We start from the raw sequence: 8,059 nt of genomic DNA, 5'->3' as shown, positions 1-8,059 counted from the left end.
ATATATATATATATATACATACTTGGGGGCATGTTGGGTGATCGGAGAGAAGGAAAATGAAGAGTCAGACGGACATGACTTTAAGACTCTGAAAGGAATTCTTTGCATATATTTGTGGTGTATCATTGAAGAATGGATGTAACTATATTTATTTATTTATTTATTTATTTATACCAGGAATCAAACTCAGGACCTTACACTTGCCAGGCAGGTACTGTGCTGCTGAGCTATATGCCCGGCACCCATAACCATTTTATAACTAAATTTCTAGTTGACAAATTTGTTGAAGAAGCTTTAGGTTGCAGTGCAAAATCCACAACAGGACATGGCACGTACCCACATGCCACTTACTGGGCCCTCTGTGGCTTTTTGTCAAAAGCCAAATCAGGTTTTTCCCTATGGTTGGCACTGACCTCCCAGTGTCCCATCAGCACAGTAAGTGCTACAGGGCCAGTGCAGTCTCTACCTTCGTTGGGGACACAGCACTAGCCAACATTCCTCATGTCACTCCCCTCCTGGCCCGTTACAGTCCTGGGTCTCACAACCCTGATGAGAAGAGGCCCTACTTGGGAGCTTAATGAACAGCATTCTCAGTGTTCCATTTTCTCTGTTCCCCACATAGTGGACATTCCGCTGGTGCGTGGATGTGACTGCGCGAGTGGCTGAGGGGTTACTTGAAACTGGATCTAGAAGCCAGGCTACCTCTCAGCACCTTGCCCATGAGCACACAGCAGTACTTTTCAGATGCGTACTCAGATCACTTGCGGGAGTTTGTTAGCATCTTCTGGAGGAAGTCCAGTAGTAGCATGCATGGTGTCTGCAGTTTGATCCCTAAAAGGAGTGGGGGCAAAATTCTGATTCAGTAGGGCCAGGGCAGTATCTACTGACTCTGCATTCCAGATAAGTACTCATGGTGCTCTTGCTACCAACTGAAGAACCACGTACGTGCAGGTTCATTTGCAGAGGGGGAGTATGAGCCACAGGGGAACTGACCTAGCCAGAGTCAGTGTACACCTAACGTACATCAGGGAGCTAATCAGTAGACTCAGAAAAACAATGAAGCCAAAGACTTCAGTGCAGGTAGACCTAACCTCTAAGCCTCCTCTGAGAAGCCCCATGATGTGGATGTTATATTGTTGGCAAAATTACAAAAATCATGGAAGCATGCAAAGCCACTCTGGGCTGCTTTTCAGCAGAGGTGTCGGGGAAGGGCACCAACTGTGGCAAGAGTGAGGACTGTTTTATTATGGAAGACTCCCTAATTGTGCAGTTGGATAACTGTGTGTGGCATCCTATAGTCTACTCTAGCTCTTATAAGGATTCTACTGATTTTTTTTTTTTTTTTTTTTCAGAACCGGGGATTGAACTCAGGCCCTTGCACTTGGCAGGGAAGCGCTTATTCCACTGAGCCATCTCCCCAGCCCCTGTAGTAATAATTTCAGAGAGAGAAATAGCAATGCAACTCTCTGCACTCCCACACCCTCCCCACATTGGCTTTGTGCGCCAATGCCAAGCATGCCCACTGGAAATGCAAACAGAGGCAAAGCCAAACCTTGTAGGAGAATGACTTTGTTTTCTTTCTCTCCCTTGAAGACAAATTTTTCTGTCTTCCATTGTAAAAATGTACATCAGATATGCATTTGTTAAGCTAAAAATGCCAGATCCCAAGTGCCCTGACACAGGGCTGAGGACACAGAGGCCTCTAACACTTCAATGATTATGTGAGCAGGCGTGGGCACATCCACTCAGCATCCAGCAAGCGCATCTTCTTGAATCCTGCCATGCCAGGTGCGTCCTGAGAAGGTCGCTCAGACTTGGTCTCTCTCTTTGGAAAGGTGACCAGACATCCCAGGTGGGACTGTCATCCCAGGGCGCGTCATGGAGGCAGTTGGAGACCAAAGAGCAGTGAGATAGCAAATCTGACCCTCAGCTTTGGTCAGTCCAGCCAGTTTTGTGCTAGTGGAGCCCCAATTCTATAGAGTAGCGGCTGCAAAGTCTCCTGACTAGGAAAAATAAGTATCAGATTCCAGTGTGTGCACACACTGGCCCCACACCTGAAGGCAAGAGGCTTATGATTATAAGGATTCTACTGATAGTTTAAAAAAGAGAAACAGCAATGCAACTTTCTCCACTCCCACACCCTCCCCACGTCAGCCCTTCCCCCACACCTCTGCTGAAAGGCAGCCCAGAGTGGCTTTGCAAGCTTCTGTGATTTTTGTAATTTTGCCACCAATATAGCATCCACATCATGGGGCTCCTGCACAGTCACCTTTGTTTCTAAATGATGTCTCTTTGTGTACATCCCTCAGACAATTCCCTGCACCACATTTTTTTTCATAGGATCTTCTTTATCTAATGAAAAACTGCTTGGAAACTTTTTTTTTCCCCATTTATGTATTTGGCACAGGATCTCACTATGCACCTTGGACTCCTACTGATCCTCCTGTTTTCAGCCTCCCCAGCACTGGGATTACAGGCATGCACCACCATGCCCAGACTCTGTCACCTGCTCAGTGTGCCCTGGGTGTGGGGCCAGTGAGGCATGCGGGACCAGGGATCGGCAACCTTTCTTTGACTCATGATATTTTAAGACATTTTAATAGTTATCCCTGGGGTTGGCCAGCTAACCCCACCCACAAGGCACACTGAGACGCCGTTGAGACTGGGTGTGGTGGCATACGCCTGTAATCCTAGCTCTTGGGAGGCTATAAACAGGAGAATCACCATGAGTCCGATCTAGTAGTGAGACCCTGGACACTCTGTAGACCCTTCCCTAAAATATAAATAAATAAATAAATAAATAAATAAATAAATAAATAATATTTTGTGCCTGACTGGCAACCCCAAGGTCTTGAGTTCAATTCCTGGTACAAAAAGTATTTTTTTTTTCTTTCATTGTGCCCATTGAATGCAATGCTCTTATTGTTCTCCTTAGCAATAAATAAATTTTACTATTTTTAGCACCTGGAAAATCCTTTAACATAATAATGAGCAGCATGAATTCACCTTCACCTCTCTGTAACCTTGAGCAACTTAGCCTCTCAGGCTCCTCATCTGTAAAACGGAGATGCTTAAAAGGCCACCTGGGGGAGCCGGCACGAGGGAGTTGTGAGGACTTAGCCTGCTAACACAGGTAAAGCACCTACAATGTTACCAATCATACCAGGCACTGGCTGCTGCCATTGTTGTTACTGCTTAAGTCCGTTAGGAGGCACCCACCCTGAACTGCCTCAGCTTGACCCCATCCTATGCACTGAATGTAGGTGTCATTGCTTCCTATTACTTTAAAATGATTCCAGAAGATACTAAATCTACTTAACACTTAACTTGGTCATGATAGAATCATTATGTTGACATCCTAGGCTATATGCCAGTGATACCTTGGATCCTATGACAAGTCACTTTTATCTTCCATTTGGTCCAAAATGTTGTGGGACTGGAAGCCTAAACACGTATGTTTGTTAGAAGAATGAATAAAATCCTAACCCTAAATATATTCTATGAGTTAATTTTAATGAATAAATTGCATGCACTTTAGTGAATGTGTCTGGGGACATTTTTTTTCTGGCTATGCTGGGGACATTTTTCTTTTTTTTGCAACCATGCTCTACACAACTACCATTACCCAAAAAGCTCTCAAAAGTAAAGTTTCATTGTTACACCCTGTTGTCAGTGTTTCATGGTGGCAGAGCCTCTTTCTAACTTGGTTCTAAGCACAGTGAAAACACTATGTTTTTTCCATTTCATTTACTCATTGTTCCAGCACAAAATTACCAACCACTTAAAATATTACCAGGCATTATGCCAGGTAGCAGAAATAATACCAAGTGTGTGTGCATGGGATTTTATAGTTGTCAAAGTGCTTTTGTATAAATTATGTCACTTATTTGCCAAAAAGCTCTATGAAGTAGGGTTTCAAATTCTCATTTTCTAGAAAAGGAGATTCTGCAAAAGAAAGAGCAAATAAAGAATAAATAAATATTTATTAATAGACCAAAGGTCCTGAGCAATCCACTACCTCCTTGGGGGTTTACAGAAGGACAGCACACCCAGAGGTGTGGCCCTTGCTCAATGAGCTACTTGGTGTTTGTCCAACCCCACACTGCACGCAAAATGTCATTTAGAGGAATTCTTTGGAGGAAAATCGTTCTACTGTTGGTAAGCTTTGAGGTCATCTCTTGGAAAGAGAAAAGATGGTAATGAATTCTAGGACTGCAAGAGTAGAGACACTGGGACAGGCAGGACTTATCAAAAAGCAGTGATGCTTACTTAAGTCTGAGGAAATGGACAGAGCAACAAGAAGGACTAGAAAGGTTTAGTGTGGAGGCTGGAGAGCACAGACAGCTAGATCCAAGATCCAAGAGTGTTATAAACTGGCCTCAAGAAAAAGGAAACATGCTTATTCATGCTTTCACTAACAGTGTCCAGCTAGCAAAATGGTTCCAGATTTCCAGCAGCTTTTCTTAGTTTTAGTCCTAAATCCAAAGCAGAAACTGCCCTAGATTCCTGTTTCTCAAAATTCCCATTTTCTGTTGCACCAAAATAGTCCATACTGATGCTCTTATGTATGTTAAAAAATGGTAACTTCATAGATTCTTCAAGGCACCAAACATTTATTGATTTGCTGTTTGGAAATCCATGGTATGCAGGGTGAAGATGGTGTGACGAGAAACAGCAGTGACATTACAGGCAGGAGACTGGACAGACAGCAAACACAGCATTCTTTTGTATAGCAAACTACTTTACATCTACCTATGCAATACCCAGTAAAAGCGAGTTAAGCCTGAGTAGGAAGCAGATGAAGATAAGTAGGGTGGGGCCATATGACAAAATCCTGTGGCTAGGCCAAGAGCTTTTAATTAAACTTACAACACAATGGATATCCAAGAACTATTTGTTGAATGACTGTTTACCTGAATGACTTAAAAAGAGCACATTGTCCCAGACCTAAGATATAGTCTCTTTCTCAAAAGGGCTTTGGAAAGACAAAACCTTCTCACAAAGACACTGACCTTTGGGCTCCCTGAGTCTCATCAGTGGGGAATAGAGGAGAAGTGGAAAGAAAAGAGTGTCCAAGACATAATGTATTTCTCACTGCTCAAAAACTAAGAGATGATAATGCAGGGGGAAGGAGTCTCTGTTTTGGCCAAATTCTCCTCCCATCCATGAATGTTCTCAGGGGGCAGCCACAGAGACATGGAACCATAGGGAGAAAGGCCCCCAGAGAAGCTTCATCCTGATAAACAGGCTTCTCCTGTCAAACAGAGTCCATGAAGACTCTTGAAGTATAACTATTTTGTGTCTTTCTAACCCTAAAATGCTTTACTGGGTATCTCATCAAGACCATGTTCCAATGGCGTAGCATTACATGCAGGACACCTGTGTAGTGAATGCAAATTAGTTGGTTTCTGATCTAAAATAGTAAAGTCTTTCAGATGAAGAATATGCTGCACCATGAAGGATACTGTCAATCAAAGTCTTCAGCAGAGGATATCCCTGCAGAACCCTTCCTGGTTACAGCTATGGGCATTGCATACTTCTCTCCTATTATTCCACTTGCCTTTTATCTCTACATGAACTACAACACAGTTATCTGCTCTTTGCACCAGTCCTAGAGCAGCTACCTCTTTGTATATGAATCCATTCTTAGTCATTGGAACATAAGAAGAAAGAGTCTACTGGAACTAAACAGAAACACCCATCAAACAATAGAACTATAGGCCAATCTCTGTAATGAACATAGTTGCAAAAATTCTCAACAAAATACTAAGAAAGAGAATGAAGCAAATGATCAAGAAGATTACACATCTTGACCAAATGGGATTCATCCCAGGAATGCAGAGATGGTTCAATATATGCAAGTCCATAAATGTAAAAACCACATCAATAAAGCCAAAAACAAAAATCACATGATCATTCCAATAGAAGCAGAAAAGGCTTTTGACAAAGTTCAGCATTCATTCATGATAAAGAAAAAAAAAACAACAACAGAAAATTGGAATAGATGGCCTTTACCTCAACCTGATAAAAGTCATCTATGAAAAACCAATAGCCAACATCACACAAAATTAACAAGAATCAAAAGCCTTCACTTTAAAATCAGGAATAAGATAAAGCTGTCCACTATCACCACTCCTATTCAATATAGTTCTGGAAACATTAGCCAGAGCAATTAGACAACAGAGAAAAATAAAAGGAATGAGGATTGGGAAGGAAGAAGTGAAATTATTATTTGCAGATGACATGATACTCTGCATAGAAAACCCCAAAAATTCCACTGAGAGACTTGTAGATTTAATAACCAAATTCAGTAGAATAGCAGCATGCAAAAAGTCAGCACTCTAAAATCAATAGCATTTTTATACACAAACAATGAATGCAATGAAAAATACATGATGGAAACCATGCCTTTCACAATAACATCTGAAAAAAATGAAATATTTAGGAATCAATCTAACAAAAGAAGTAAAAGATTTACACAGTAAAATTACAATAAAAAAAGAGAGATTGTAGAGGATTTCAGAAAATGGAAAGATATTCCTTGCTCCTGGATGGGAAGAGCCAGCATTGCAAAAATGGCCATACTACTTAAATTTTTATACATTCAGTGCAATCCTGATTAAAATCACATCAGTGTACCTCACAGATCTAGCGAAAACATTCCTAAAATTCATCTGGAACCAGAAGACATCTAAAACAGCAAAAGCAATCCTGAGCAGCAAAGGAAAGGCAGGAGGCATCACAATCCCTGTTTTGAAATCATACTATAAAGCTACTGTAATAAAATCAGCATGGTACTGGCATGAAAACAGATCTGAGGATCAATGGAACAGATTAGAAGATGTAGACATAATTACAAACACACTCAGCCACCTTATCTTTGACAAAGAGGCCTATTACATTCATTGGAAGAAAGATAGCCTCTTTAATGAATGGTGCTAGAAAAATTGCTTTTCACAAGCCAAAGTCTAAAATTAGACTCATGTCTATCACCATGCACTAAACTAAAGTTAAAATGGACCATAGATTTAAATACTAAAACAGAAAAAACTAAATCTTCTGTAGAGAAAGTAGGTAGAAATCTTAAAGATGTACAGGTAGGCAGAGAGTTCACGAACAAAAACAAAACTGCGTAGGAAATACTTCAAAGAATCAACAACTAGGATATCATCTTTTTGAAAAGTTTCTGCACATCGAAAGAAATCACCACAGTATAAACTTTAGCTAATGTTCAGTATCCACAAGAGTGAAAGTCGAGGAATATAAGCACTGATTTCCACAGTAGCTGTACCAGTCTACACTCCCACCAGCAGTGGAGAAGTATTCCTTTTTCCCCACAGCCCCTCCAGCATTTTTTATTGGTTGACTTAGTGATTGTAACCATTCTTCCTGGGGTGAGATGGAATCTCAGTGTTGCTTGAATTTGAATTTCTCGAATGACCAATGATGTTGAATATTTTTTTCATATATTTATTTGCTATTTGTATTTCTTTATTCTATATTGTTTCTAAGTTTGTGTGTGTGTGCGTTGTTTTGTATTACCATTTATTATTCTCTTTATTTTTTTATTTTAAAATTTATTTTATTTTATTTTTTCCCATAATGTTCTTGAGGGACAAATAGCAATGAGACAGTTTCAAATCAAATTGATATGACAGTTTCAATAATTAACACATTGTATACTCTCTTCCTAGTGGTTATTTGCTGTACAAGAGCAGACATGCTATCCTATTCACAAACACTATTATAACAAATCCCTCTATTCATTAAGATAATGTCACTATATATCTATCCTAACCATTTTGAATGCACAGATACAAAGTGGACATTCATCTGTATCCCCTTTTTTTTGTTTAGTTTCATCATTTGAATATTATAGGTGTGTTAACTCAGCAAAATATTCTATCCTGCATCCTCGTTGTTTTTAAGAGATCCTTTCTTACTTTTTTGCTAGCTACACCAGCATCTGCAAGATCTGAAACTCTGTCTTCACATTCACTTAAACGGTTTTGCAAGCTTGTGATTGAGAGTTTCATTTCCTCTATATCTCTTTGACTCT

Source organism: Octodon degus, unplaced genomic scaffold (assembly GCF_000260255.1).
Source record: "Octodon degus isolate 3935 unplaced genomic scaffold, OctDeg1.0 scaffold00090, whole genome shotgun sequence".
NCBI classification, from domain to species: domain Eukaryota; kingdom Metazoa; phylum Chordata; class Mammalia; order Rodentia; family Octodontidae; genus Octodon; species Octodon degus.
Note: the sequence above shows the minus strand (reverse complement) of the source record.